We start from the raw sequence: 15,758 nt of genomic DNA, 5'->3' as shown, positions 1-15,758 counted from the left end.
AACAGTTTTTGTTATAAAGTCTGACAGCAGCAGGAAGGAAAGACCTGCGAAACCTTTCCTTCACACAGCGAGGGTGGATCAGTCTCTCACTGAAGCTGCTCTCCAGAGCGGAGAGAGTGTCCTGCAGGGGGTGAGACTCATGGTCCAGCATAGATGTGAATCTAGCCAGGACCCTCCTGTCCCCCACCTCCTGCACCGAGTCCAGAGCACAGCCCAGGACGGAGCTGGACTTCTTGATGACTCTGTCCAGCCTCTTCCTCTCCCTCTCTGTGATGCTGCTGCTCCAGCAGGCCACACCATACAGGAGGGCCGATGCCACTACAGAGTCGTAGAAGGTCTTCAGGAGTGGCCCTGTCACTCCAAAAGACCTGAGTCTCCTCAGGAGGTAGAGCCGACTCTGGCTCTTCCTGTACAGTGCGTCCGTGTTATGAGTCCAGTCCAGTTTGTGGTTCAGATGAACACCCAGGTACTTGTATGAGTCCACTCTCTCAATGTCCCGTCCCTGGATGTTCACTGGCGAGGGGGCAGTGGGGTGGCGTCTGCGGAAATCCACCACCATCTCCTTGGTCTTCCCCGCGTTGATGAGGAGGTGGTTCCGCTGACACCAGTCCACAAAGTCCTGCGCCAGTCCTCTGTACTCCGCGTCATCGTCGTCCGTGATGAGTCCTATGATGGCAGAGTCGTCAGAGAACTTCTGCAGGACACAGCTGTCCGTGTCATGTCTGAAGTCTGCAGTGTAAAGGGTGAAGAGAAAGGGCGCGAGGACAGTGCCCTGGGGCGCCCCCACACTGCAGGTCCGAGTGTCAGACACACAGTTCCGGGCTCTCACAAACTGGGGTCGGTCTGTGAGGTAGTCCAGTATCCACTCTGCCAGGTCATACTCCACACCAGCCGTCTCCAGCTTGTCCCTCAGGAGCAGCGGCTGGATGGTGTTGAAGGCGCTGGAAAGATCGAAGAACAGAATCCTCACAGAGCTGCCAGGCTTTTCCAGGTGAGAGAGAGAGCGGTGCAGCAGGGAGATGACGGCGTCCTCCACTCCGATGCCAGACCGATATGCAAACTGCAGCGGGTCCATGGCTGAGCTCACGGTGGAGCGGAGGTGGTCCAGGATTAGCCGCTCCAGTGTCTTCATCAGGTGGGACGTGAGAGCCACTGGCCTGAAGCTGTTGAGGTCTTTGGGGCGCGGTGTCTTAGGCACAGGTACCAGACAGGAGGTCTTCCAGACCTGTGGTACCACCCTCAGCTTCAGGCTCATGTTGAAGACATGCTCCATAACTCCACACAGTTCATCTGCGCAGGACTTAAGGAGCCTGGGGCTGATGCCATCAGGTCCTGCTGCCTTCCTCACTTTAATCCTCTTCAGCTCACTCCTCACCTGTGCTGCTGTGACAGTCAGTGGTTGGCAGGGGGACTGTGTGCTGGGGGGATGGGTGAGTCCAGGCGAAGTGGGAAGCTGATGGTCCGGGGCAGATAAGCGAAGAGGAACAGATGCAGGGCATTGTCCAGCTGTGGAAGAGGGAGCATGCAGCTGTGCAGGGGGAGGGGCGGGTGACTGATCAAACCTCAAGAAGTGAGCATTTAAATCAATCACCCACTGTAGATCCCGCTCTGTCTGGGCAGGGGGGATTTGAAGCCCGAGATGGTTTTCAGGCTCCTCCACACTCCCTGAATGTTCTTTTGCTGCAGCTGCTCCTCCATCCTCCTCTTGTAGCCGGCCTCAGCCTGCCTGATCTTCCTCCTCAGCTCCTTCTGCACAGTCCTCAGCTCCTCCTTGTTCCCTGACCTGAAGGCTCTCTTCTTCTCCTTCAGCAGAGCCTTCAGTTCACGGTTAATCCATGGCTTGTTGTTTGGAAAACACCGCACCGTCCGGGAGGGAACAATGTTCTCAAAACAGAAGTTGATGTAGTCCGTGATGCACTCTGTGATGGTGTTGATGTCCTCCCCATGTGGGTCATAAAGCTCAGTCCAGACAGTGGTGCTGAAGCAGTCCCTCAGAGCCTCCTCGCTCTCAGCAGACCACATCCTCACCTCACGGGACACCACAGGCTGCCTGCGCACGATGGGTTCATACACAGGCCTCAGATGTACAAGGTTGTGGTCCGAGCTGCCCAGGGGAGGGAGGGGGGAAGAAGAATAAGCCTCCTTGGTGTTGGCAAAAAACAAGTCCAATGTTCTATTCTCTCTGGTGGGGCAGGTAACATACTGGGTGTATGTTGGTAGAACAGAAGAGGGAGAAGCGTGGTTAAAGTCACCAGAGATGAGGAAGAGAGCCTGTGGATGCTGTGTTTGCAGCCTACAAGTGCAGGAGAGCAGTGCTTCACAAGCATCTTCAGCATTGGCAGACGGGGCCACATAGACTGCGATCAAAATCACATGTGAGAACTCCCGGGGCAGATAATATGGCCTCATGCCAATAGCCAATAGTTCAATATCCCTGTTACATAGCTGCTCCTTCACTGTGCAGTGTTCGGGTTTGGACCAGCTCGTGTTCACATACACCGCCAGACCTCCACCTCTTTTCTTCCCGGATTCTCTAGTTCTGTCCGCCCGCAGCAGATGAAAATTGTCCAAACCTACAATAGAGTCTGGCATTTCTGCTGTTAACCAGGTCTCTGTGAAAATCAAGACGCTGCTGTCCCTATAAATCCTCTGGGACCGCATGAGGCTCGCTATTTCCGTCATTTTATTTTGAAGGGACCTCACGTTACCCATGACTACGGCGGGAACCGACTTCCTGTTTGTCCCTCTCTTCTCTCGGAGTTTACGTCCAGCCCGTCTGCTTCGTTGCGTTTTCCTTAGGATGTCCGCCGGGATAACGTGACGATCTCCGGGTAAGACGACTGTTCTCCGCAGTTTCATGAGTTCCTCCTTTGTGTAAACGCGGTACGGCGCCGGGCGGGGGGCGGGGCCGGAGCTGGGGTTCTCAGAGCCAAGACACATCGCCACGACACGACGAAAACACTCAATCCAGCCGAATAAAGTCAAAACAAGTTAATTTAAAGCGATTCCAGTGCGTGTCCCGACCGTTCGTGAAGTTCCTCTTTCATATAAACGTGTATATAAACGTGTACCGACGACACGCCGTACTTTAGCGCGGCCGGAGGGCGCGGGGGGGGCTGGTGGGCTCGCTCGGAGCTAGCTCACGTCACACACCGACAACACAACGAACGCAACGAAAAACGCTCAAATCCAGCCAAAAAAAGTCAAAAACAGTTGAATTAAAAAACTATTCCAGCGCGTGTCCCTATCGTACAGTAAAATAGAAAAAATATACTAACTATATTTACAAAATATAGGAGATAAAGCACAATAAGTGTGAGAAAGAAGAGAGAGCGTTTACACCGGGCTGCCAGCTGTACCAGCGCCTTATGACGTATCCCGTTATATTTGCCTTTGTTTCATTTCAATGCCGGTCTAACGCCTTTATAATGGAACCAATAAAAAGGACGATTATTACTACTGTTAAATGTAAGACAGAGCATGTAGTGGTTGAAGTTATTCATTTTATTCTATCAGGAGATCAAAACACGATTGAAACACATAAAATATAAAACAACTTTTAACCTATTCATGAGAGTATTCCATTAAAGATGAGCGTACTCTCTAAAAACAGTTTCCCTTGCTTGGAGCTAAGGTGGGCCTGTCTTGGGACCTATAAGCCGCTTTCCCACCAGCCCTGGACCCCCAGACCGGCTCACTTTAGAGCGTCTTGGGCCGCTTCTGTTAATGGCGTATTGCGTTGCTATGGCACCCAAACAAAGGAAAATGTAAATTGTTCCTGAATTATACTCTTTCTTCATAAAGCCGATCTCAGCGATTCACAAAAAGACGTTTAGTAATTCCAAGATCGTGGCACTTTGAGACGCAGATAAAGCTAGAGTAAACACAAAACAAGTTTAAGTTTTTCACCAGCTTTTTCTACATTTATATCACTTCTCTGCACCTCTTCACCGCATTTTCACATCTCTCTATGTAATGTGTTGGTATTGGATAATGTTAGATGTATTATGCACTAGAACTAATAATACGTTGGGTCTTGAAACGAGTGCTGTGTGTCGGTGACAGGAAACGGCCGATGCTAACGTGAGCTAGCTTTGTTTTGCTAAGTTCGTCGGCTCAACAAATAAAGTTATCATCTCAGGAGTTCTCTTTTGTTATCTCTTGTCCTATTATTTTGTGGTAATCCGTTTTGACTATGTCGGTTTCTAAATGAAAATGTGGGTATTTAGAAGTCAGCAAGTCTGTAATGAAATTTAGCTTCGCTGTATAAATCGCAGTATCTGGTAATATCCAAAGAATTTAAACAAAATGCACTACATCATTTTACCGTAGTAAATGCTGCTTTTGAAATCTAAAAGGGGAAAACAACATGTATTAGGTTAATTGAGTCTTGTACTAAGGATGTCACAATATAAGATTTTAGTGTTACCATTATTATGAGAAGAAACAATTATTTATGATTGTTAGTACCGTATTATGCCTTCTTTCAGCTTTATATCCATCTAAATGGATACGTAGTGAGGGGGAAAAAAGGTACTTTACAGGTTTGACTGTTTTGGAGTGTAGATTGAGCTGAAATTACTAATTGGTGCATCATACAATTTATTATTTGCTATCATAAATTAAAATAAGGAATTATTATTTTTATAATTTGCTTATTAATTTTTATTTCTTCCAATTATATTATATCGATAATTTTGATTAATGATCAACCAAAAGGGATGGCGGAGGTGAAGGACGTGCGTGACTGAGCCCCGCACCTTGGCTCGCCTAAAATGTTGTATCAAATGAACGTTTGAACAAGACTACAAGCTAAGTATGAGGCATTGAATGGACAACACTATATTCTCCTCATATTATAGCCTATTGCAGTCTGATTGGTGAAACATTACACTGCGTGTTTGCGGTGGCGTCCTCGCAATCAATGGCAGGTGAACGCACTTTGGAGTCTCTGTTCCAGGCGATACAGGACAGCAAACAAGAGGTTCTTGGTCGACTAGGAACCATTGAACAATCTGGGAACCATCTGGACAATTCAATGAGTAGTTTGGCCGAGCAGTTTACGGAAATCCAGCAACGCGTGAGCAAAACGGAGGATGACATCTCCGACACGCAAAAACACGTCAAAGTCCTGGAGAATACCGTCACCTTACTACAGTCAAAGGTGGACTATTTGGAGAACAAAAGCAGGCAGTCTAATTTGCTAATCGTGGGAGTCCCAGAAAGATCTGAGGGAACGGACTGCACCGCTTTTGTTCAGCGCTTTATTCCGGATTTATTCGGAAAATAAAACTTCTCGGAGACGCTGCGCGTGGAGCTGTGCCACCGAGTCGGGGACCGTGAACGAGCCGAGGCTAGAAAACATCCTCGCCCGCTCATAATGAAGCTTCTCAGCCATCAGGACAAAGTGAAGATCTTTCACCTGGCACGCACCAAAGGGGATTTAATGTTCCAACACAAGCGGATCCACGTATTCCCAGATTTCAGTGAAGCGGTTCAAGGAAAACGCAAAGCTTTTCTCCCGGTGAAAAAGAAACTCCAAACACTGGGCATAAGATACACTATGCATTTTCCAGCTATATTGTCCTTTACATACAGGGGCAAGTAACAACGATTTCATTCACCTGCGGAGGCAGAACTGTGTATCGGCCTTCAGACCCAGGTTAGTGAACCATCACCTATGGAACAATCACACCTACGATAATATATAAACATTAAAAAAAAAAAAAAAATAAATATCTACAACGTCAACTTGGTCCTATCCCTCAACTCCTGTCCGTATTGGACCATGGACTACCAGCCTATTCCTCATGTGAACTTACAACATATTGTAAAATATATGTGTGCACAACAGAAAAGGCGTGTGTCACGATGTATACATAGAATGAGTTGCTGGGATATTGCGTCCCAGACTTCGAGCTTGGAGATGGGTGTCATGACTGAGTGCTCACCTGGATGGGTATTGATGCCGGGGGTGACGCATGGGTTGGACAGGATCTGATCTTTACTGGTGACTTTGGGGTTTTCCTGATACTTGTTGGAGCTTCTATGGACCTCAGAGCGGTGTGAGTGGGGCTTCTGCTGTTTAATGTCGGGGGTTTCATTCTGCTGTCCAGGGAAGTGCTGGTCCCGGACATCGGGCCTCTTCCTGTCTGTCGAGGTCGGGGCTGGGATTTTCGTTCTCCACTGACACTATTAGAACAAACCTAAAGGATATTAAATACCAACTACCGTAGGCTTATTGGCCATTCAGGCCTTATACTTATGCCTATACTAATAAAACAAATGGAAACGTTCTTGGACTAATACTCTTAAAATATAAAAGGTCGACAAGAGCCTCTTATAAATGTTAGGGAATAGTTTAGCACAACAGCATGGAGATAGTTTGTGCTGTATTTGGTGCTTGGGGGGAAGGGAGGGAGGGAACGGGATGGGTTGGTGTAGGTGTTCACTTTTCATTTTATTTATTTTTTTCAAATTTTGTGGTTACTTTTTTTTTTTTTTTTTTTTTTATATATTTGGATTATTTTAACCTTTATTATTAAAGCGGCATCCAATGATCTACTGAGCAATTTGTGGCTTCTGAAAAGATGGAACAAGCTCACATGTTTTAGAATAACTTCATGGTAAATGTCAAAACAGTCATAACATGTTCTTGGAATATTAAAGGGTGCAATAACTCGACAAAAAGGAATAAAATATTAACATTTATGAAAAAGGAAAGGGTAGCCATTGGACTGCTACAAGAGACCCATTTGACAAAATCGGAGCATTTAAAACTGAAAAGAGACTGGGTCGGCCAAATATATTTTTCCTCTTATAATAGTAAAAGCAGAGGTGTTGGCTTGCCCGTGCGTTTGCCCTCGACACTGGTTCCAGTTGGGGTGGGCCTCAGTCTGGGATGCTAGGTTCCTCGGTCAAGTGGTGGGTACCAATGTTACAGCACCTGATCTGTATATACATGTACATGCACCGGTATATGTGTATATAGATATGTTATATGTTATGTAAGTTTATGTAACTTATGATTATACCTGCTTTGATGTTTTGAGTGCACTATGTGGTGTCTTTTAAATGCAAAATCAATAAAAAAAAAAGAAAAAAAAAAAAAGATCAACCAAATGCTATTATATGACCCACAACTTGCAATGTGTTCCTCCAAACACAGGTTATTTTCAGTCCATTCACATTCACACAACATATTTTAGCACATTTCTGACGGATTTCAAACATGTGATTGTATAAAAACCACTGTGAAAATGGCCAAATAGATAGAACAAGATATACATACGTTTTTGTATACACCACATGACCATACAAACATGGCTTTTCCTATGCCACAGGTGGGTCCTGAAACGGCCATCCACACTTACTTTGTGACGGTGTCCTCAGGTGAATGTCTGTCCGTGAACTAAACAGCAGAATGAGTTTTGGGCAAGTTCTTTTCATTTCCTTTTGTTCATTTCATTTTGATTACTTTTGCGCTTGAGTATTGTCTTCCAAGTTCTGTAATCGAAAGTCTACGCTTGGTCTCTGTGTTTATAATTAAGGTGCTTGTTGTTCCTGACGCTAACCAGAAAAGCATTTGCCCTAATCAAAAGGCCACTTATTCCGACCGCCGCCCGCTTCCGAGGTCTCCCGGGTCAATTAGGCAAACCACACGGGCAATAAGACGACCACAAGTGCAGCTAAGCAGGCTTACATGCACGGCACTCTGGGGGATACGCGTGTGATGGTAGTGAGATGGTGACATGCTAACCGGCTAAAAGCCAAAGAAACATTATTCTGGGCTCATTGGAGCATGACGGTGAAGAGGGGCTCACTTTCCACCAAGTCTGTCAACGGTTAAGTGATGGCGTGATCTGTGGAGTATGAAGCCAGGAAATGTGAGAGTTGATATGTTTTTGTCTTTCATTTCAACAATATTTTTCCTTACTGTCTGCACTTAAAGAGTATTAAGAAGGTTTTAAATTTGCCATGAATGTTCGGCAATGAAATATCTCGTTTGCATTTATTAAAGGACAGATATTATGCTATTTGTATTGTTATTGGCCTTTTAAAATTCTCTTGAGTACCTGTACTTTGGCATCTCATGTTTTAGAGAACAAATAATAAAATACAAAATACCAAGGCATTTCCCACACTAAGGATCGACTTTGGGCTCCTTCTACTGGCTGGAGAGGGAATTTCATTGGAGAAAGAAACAAACGCTAGCTTTCGGTCAAAATGCGGAAGCGCGCAGATGCAGTGATTGTGATTTGACAGAAATGCTCACAATGAGTCTCGCGCAGAAGATATCTGCAGTCATAGACTATGACATCACACATCGAGTGCGAGGGTCTTTGACGTTCAGAGGGAGAGGAATTTCCAAATTATCATGAATGAAGTGAAATGCCACTCCAGGTTTGTTTACGGTGAGGGAACAATCTCACAACATGGTTAAAAACTCTATCTTACATAATATGTGTCCTTTAAATAAAGTGTTTTTTTGTTTTTAAGATAAGATAAAATGTTCCTTTATTGTCCCGCATGGGGAAATTTCATAAGTTTTTGTTTACTTCTAAACAAAAGATACAGAAAAGAGAAAAAAGGAAATGCATATAAATATAGTACATTCCCACCATCACCTTTAAGTCCTAATTTGCTTTATAAGATAAGATAAATGAAACATTAAAACAAATTATTCATGCATAAATTAAAGACATTAAAAACTGCCATACAATTCAGAATCCCTTCATAGAGGCCCTTGAAATAAGGATAGAAAACATGAACCGGTGCATTTGACCCCATATGTTTATTAAAAAGGATATACACTTAGAAAACACACACTAAGCATCTTGATTAAAACATAAATCTACATGTATAGGTTTTACTGGCTAATGCCTCAGAGTGATGTATACCACACAAAGTTTTTCATTGTGTCTAAAGTTTTACAACATCCTTCAGCACAATGTATACCATTCGTGAAGCTCTAATATAATTGTGTGCTTAGAAAATGTCCTCATTCCCTTTTAATAGAAAAGCAAACTAAGACATGTCTGCACTGGAAACGAAAAAGCTTCTATAGCTTATTACTTCTGATGTCAAGTTAATCCCTGAATGTGACCATGGTTCTGTGTTTCAGATTGATCCTGTCTGTTGCTCACATCACGCGTCACACAAGCATGAAGAAGCCCTCAGTTTTAAAGAGAGGGTTTATTAGTAGCAGTCGTTTGCCCTCTTTCATCCTCTCTTCTATATAAGCTTTATTCAAATGCGCACATATGTCTAATAACTGATTACTCTGTCGCCCATGACCATGATGAATGTTTGCGGAAGTCAATGCGTCTGATTGTCAAGTTTGTCCCACACTTATAGCCCTCAGTTTGCAAAGGAAATGAATGTTTCTGTAATGCTTGAAGATGGCAAGAGCCAGGCACTGCATTGAGGGCTTGGAATAAGAAGAGCAAAAGCTCCAGTAAGCTTGTGTTAGCAGCCCCTGTGTGCCATGACTCTCCTCTTGACAGCAGAACTAGCGGGGAGCGCCACTAAATTTATCCTGGCCGGATTTTTTGCCAAGGCATTTTTCTCTTCCCAGAGAATCCCTGACGCAGAGCAGGCAAGATCTCTGAGCTTGCAGCACACTTCACTCTGCTGTGTGGGGCTCTGTGGGTGGGCTGGAGACAAAAAACACACTTGAGAAGAATACACACATGCACAAGGATACTCCGCGATGACCAACCAGGTTCTTAATGATTGGGGCAATTTTAGGGGATTTTTATTTTGTATTTATTTTCTATTCTAAATTTAACACTATTGGATATAGAGAGTACGGTGAGTTGTTGGTAAACGTTGAGGAGGCGGGGTTAGGGAAGAACCCCGCCTCCTCAATACTACAGAATAAGGCAGATAAACAGTTGCAGAGAGTAGCAAAGCAAAGTTTTTGTTTTGTTTTTGTTGTACAGGTCTGTTCATTCATTTGAGAAAAATCTCCATGGTCAAGTTAAACTCCAAGCTACCTTGCTACTACTGTTAAAACTACCACTACTACTACTACTACTACTACTACTACTACTACTACTACTACTACGACTACTACGACTGCTACTACTACTACTAGAGTGACCACTTTTAATTTGTTGATTCTTCGTCTTGCTTTGAGTTCAAATTGTGTGGCATCAGTAAGGAAAATGACAAGACAAGACAAAATTGAAAAAAATACAAAAGACGTCTTACTGAAAAAGTACACATACAAAAAATACAGTAAACTTTGAAACAAATGTGGAGCTGTTTAAATCACTTTTATGTTTTTCCATCATGCAACATATAACTAAATGTGAAGGTATAATGAATATTCAGAGTAGAGTCTGATTGGACATGGTAATGTAGTAATGAAATATATTTTTAAGCAGATGCTCAGTATTCTGTAACTAAACACATTAAGTATTCTTCCCAACACAAACTATTACTATCACTACCACCATCACAGATTTGACTCCTACCAAAACTGCTGCTGCTACTACAGTGAGCGGAGTGGGTGGGCTAACTACTTCAGCCAAGACCGAAACACACTTCTGAGAGTAGATACGGGAAATTCTATTACTGGCATTGAAGTTCTTTGTGTTGGAGAAGCAAACATGAATTCGGTCTTTCCAATCCCATCCTACTGAAGTGTTCTTTGGCTTTTTGGACCAGTGTGCTACTCCTTTGAAACTGATCGAATATGGCTCAAGATGGAGTAAGCAGTAAGTGGAAGGCAGTGCGTGACTCTAATGTGCAGCTAAATCAGGAGAAAAAGATAGAGCCCCAAGACAAACAATGCAGTGCAAATGTGATGTCAAAATTACCTTCACTGTAGAGAAAGCAGTGGACAAATACGTATCTGTGCAATGTACTGGCTGTAATTATGCATTTAGTTGGAGAAGAAAATATGTAAAGAAAATAGCCCAATTTGGTTTAAAATTTAATCCGGCCTTATCTGGGTCTTGCCATTCATTAATACAATAATATAATTGTATGCGTTGCACAGTGGCTGAATAGATTAAACTGTTGTGTCACAAGTTCCTGGGCAGTGGAAGAAAGTAATAGTACAAAAGTAAAAGAACTGTGCTATTTTTTAGCTATCTTGACTTTATTTTAGTCAATTTTGCTTTGGATACTGTTTCACTTTTACTACAGTACATTTCAGATCGGGAATCTGCATTTTCTTCTCCACTAAATGTTTTAACCAAACTGGAATGTTTTTAAGCATGTTTAACGTGACATCTTGCTAAAGGTTTTGACTTCCAAGTTCCGCACACAAAAATATATAAAAAATAAGACAGTCATATGACAAATTTCACTAAAACATAGTGAACACAATTATATTTCAGATTTTACTAAACAATTTTCCTATTTGACCCTAGTTTGAAATGTTTTGTAAAGATTATAATTGTACTTCCTGGTTAGACATGGGCAGCTTATATGACATAGGTAGAGGTAATCCCACAACTGTTACCTAGCAACCATACTGAAAACAAGAGCCAAAATCCATATAAATTGCATAATAGTTATCATTTGACAAACAATAATACCATACAGTTATTATGTTTAATGATCATTTAAATTCGGTACGTTGCATATTGATGACATCACAGAGGGATTCCATTTTAGAACTCACTACTACTAAGATAAGATAAGATAAGATATTCCTTTATTGTCCCACATGGGACTAGCACTACTTCCTGTAATTTTAAACTTAAATGTTTCTAAATTTCTTCACAAACTGCAACTTAACAGAAGTAAAACTATAATAATATTTACCAGGTGCTATCCTACCAACGAGGGGAGTATAAGGGCCGACCCAAATAAAAAAAATGCAGAACACTACGAGAATAAACTCATAATAATTCAACATTAAAGAGAATAAACTCATAATTTAACGAGAATAAAGTCATAAATGTACAAAAATAAAGTCGTAGTTTAGGGGCCGGTGTCAATTCAAAGTGTTCTGATTCAAAGTGATGTGAGCAAAACACTTTGGCCACTACGGCGATATACATTTATAAGTAGATTATTTTAAGTGTTCCTTTTATGTGTTTAGTAGATTATTTTTTGCTCCTGCATCTGTACTTTTACTTAATTAACTAAATTGAGTACTTCACACAGTTCCTGGGGACTTTCTTTTCAAAGTTTGCTTTTTTTTTCACTGTGTGTGAGTGGGATTTCAGGAACTCCGGTTTACCTCGTCAACCCAAAAAAAGCCCAAGAGGTAAAATCTTCACGCTAAGGTCCTGACCCTCGCTCAAAATCTGGAGATGGATTCCAGGACGCTGCTTTGCGGTGCCCACTATTCCTGACAGACTGGCCCAGCGGCATAAAGTGTACCTTAACCTCACCAATTTATGTAATCTATGATATTAGTGAATATTTTAATTACAATGTATTAATTGTCATACAAAATAGCAAGTAGACAACAATACAAATGGGCTAATTAGCACAACTGAAGAATCAAAGTGTTCATAATTGCAAACAATCAGTTAGGGTACAATTTGACTGACTTAGCTAACAGCTCTAGCGTCATAGTCTCGCAAACTTGTAAAGCTGACAGGATCCTTCGTCACATTGCAGGGTCAGCTGCTTGTCTCCGCGCTCATCACTGACAGCACAAAGAGGACTTCTTATCAGCACAGATCTACTGTAAACTTATATATATATATATATATATATATATATATATATATATATATATATATATATATATAGTATTTGAGCAATGAGTGTAAGGACTTTTCAGTTGTTGGTTCAAACCCTCAAACCAATTGTAATAATACAGTGGCAAATATGTGTGCGTGTATTTACATATTTAAACACTGACACTGCAGCCTGCCTTGGACCCATAACTGTTGCTATTGACTACAACCTGCAATTTACAACATCTGACTTTGAAAGCGCTTAATAATATATGTTGAAACAGAAACACACATTGCTCTTATTGCACATCCTTTTGAACTATACCTCGAATATACACGGTACTTTGTGAATGCCGATACAAAATACATAATTGGAATAGCTAAGGGCCAGTTATGTACTTTGTTGAACACACAACACATGAATACTGTGTTCTGTATTTTTTATTTTTTTTATTCGAAAAACGTGGCTTATCTGCTTTCCTCAAGCCATAACATGCTCTACTTAAGCCCTCGGTGACAAAGGCGTGTTTCTCCTCCCCTGCTTACCCTATGGTTGGACAGGAATGTGTCTCTGTAAACATGGCAATAAGAAAGCAAAACATGAAAAAGGCTATTTAATAGAAAAGGCTGCAGGTTATGAGGGTTGGATCTTAAGTCAAATGGCTGTTTATTTTCCTCTTTTTTAAATATTCCATACATTATAATGTTTTGACAAATGTTACTTGAACTAGTGTGTTGTTAAGAGGCTGATAAAAGGATAATTAAAATGTGTACAAATGGGCAAAGTAAGACATTTCAACATTGCAAAATAATGCTATTGATTTGAAGATTTCCTGGACCTTCATTGACAATTTTAATATTTGTAATGGAGAAGTATTAGACATTATTGTATGTCTTTCATTCTTGCTTTTTCAAATGTTTTCATTCTTTTTAAGATGACATTGACCGTTTTGTCTACTTTTACAACATTGTTTTAACTCAATTGCACACAGTTCTGGTAGTTTTCAAAAGCAGGAGCTATTTGCAGCAGTGTCAATATAAAAAAAAACATAGGAATATTGCTTTTATTGGTGCACACTTTTCTGGTGTAGGGTATGTTGATGTTACGATGATGTTATGGTGTTGTCTGAAATGTTCCGTAGTATGGCATTAAACTTATCTATCTGTAACCTGTAACTGTAACCTGTAATCTCTTTTTTTGGGCTGATCAAATGCGCTGTACTGAAACAACTCAAATAGGAACCAATATTATGTAGCAGGATAAATTAATATACTGTATATACCCGGAAATATGTATGACTTAACAAATAAACAAATCTTCAGATTAATATAAAAATACAAATTCCCCAAATGCATGTTCATTAACTAAAAATAATTGTTGAATAAAATCATACACATATATTCAAGACAGATTGAATATGCATTTTTATTTTCACTTTCTATTGTTGCAGTAGAGAGTGAGTGAAGAATCTTGCTCCACCAGTAATTGTATTTCATCAATGTTTTGTTTTTTTTAATTATTTCTAGAATTATTATTATCTTTATTTCCCCCCCATTCATTCTTTCGTTGAACTCTCTTTACCTTATAAGTGATGCCAAATCTACTGCTTTTGTTTCTTTTGGCCCTCACCTTTTACATGGTCACCACAGACAGAGGTCAGAGGTAGGAGTGTGGAGCCAGATGCGATGCCTCCGTGGTCCTGCAGAAACATGGCTGTCGCACTTGATCTGCTCTCTCCCTTCAGGCTGACACGCTCCATGTGAGGTGCTGGAGCTGCTGCTGTATACCCGCAAAAGAAGTGAGATTAGAGCGAGACGAGGGAGGAGATGCAGAACATTTGGCCACATTTCAAATGAATGTATGGCTAAAACAAAAAAAATCCTAAAAAAAAAAACCACTATACTGCCATTCCAAAATATAAAGACGTAGATACAATTGAACATTTTATATTTTTTTATCTTGTAAATTGTAATAACTATTTGTTAATCCAGTACACAGTATACTTGCAGTTGTATTTCTAGTAGTAGTTTTTGCTATTGTTGGGAGTGAATGTTTGCGGTCATAGTCTTAATAGTAGTAATAGTTGTAATAGTAGTAGTAGTAGTAGTAGTAGTAGTAGTAGTAGTAGTAGTAGTAGTAGTAGTGAATGAATTAATTAGTGTTTTTATTAAGTGTCATGCACTTAATAGGTGCCAGGCCCACATGAGCTTATAAGACACTGTCGACATTGAATAAAGAAAGATGTCTGTGTAACAAACATTATCAAACATTGGAAAACACAGATTATTCATAATATCTCTGGATGCAAAGTCTTTTTCCTTAATGTCCTGACCTTCTCCACAAAGGTTGACACACAGAACATTTTCATATAATCAGTACATAATTTGACCTTCAGGCAGCCAAAACAAATCAAGATTTTTCTTTTGGATTGTGTCATACAAAGTCCTTATATAATTTTACAGTGTACAATAAAACATGAAATGTAGTTAGTTCTCCACCAAACATAAATCACACACATTACACAACCTGTCCTCCACGATGACTCCTACTCCTAAAGTGCCCTACTTCCACATCTAGGGGCAGCACTTCTGTTCTGAGTTGAGCGCACAAAGTCTTCTTTTTAAATTATATTTCACATAAAGTTCAGAAGAGAAACTTTCCTTGAACTGTATATAACTTCTTAATTTAGGCTTTTGTAGCACATGTGTAGTAGTTGTAGTAGCAGTAGTTGTAGTTTTAGTTGTAGCAATTACTTTATATGGCTCTGCATAAATACTTTTACTTCAATAATGTTAATGTAAAGGAACTGGTCGTAGACAATTTTGACAAAGAATACATTTTAAAAATGTGCTGCCCGGTGGGCTACATGTGCAGCCGGCCACAGTGTTGTGAGTTTGATTCCTGACTCTGACTAGTTACTGCATGTCCTTCCTTTTCTGTCATCCCCATTTCACACCAATTTCCTGTCAATAAAGCCAGTGGGCACAAAATCTTAAAAAAAAAAGAAACAGGTTCCTTGACTTCGTGTTCAAAACAGCAAAAGCGCTAAGCTCTTCATAGTGACATTTCACCACAACAAGCAACGGGTTGTACCGGTGAGTTGAAAG

The sequence above is a fragment of the Eucyclogobius newberryi genome, unplaced genomic scaffold (assembly GCF_026437365.1).
Source record: "Eucyclogobius newberryi isolate DKJ021-1_F unplaced genomic scaffold, fEucNew1.0.hap1 SCAF_1, whole genome shotgun sequence".
Taxonomy (NCBI): domain Eukaryota; kingdom Metazoa; phylum Chordata; class Actinopteri; order Gobiiformes; family Gobiidae; genus Eucyclogobius; species Eucyclogobius newberryi.
This window is presented reverse-complemented; position numbering follows the sequence as displayed.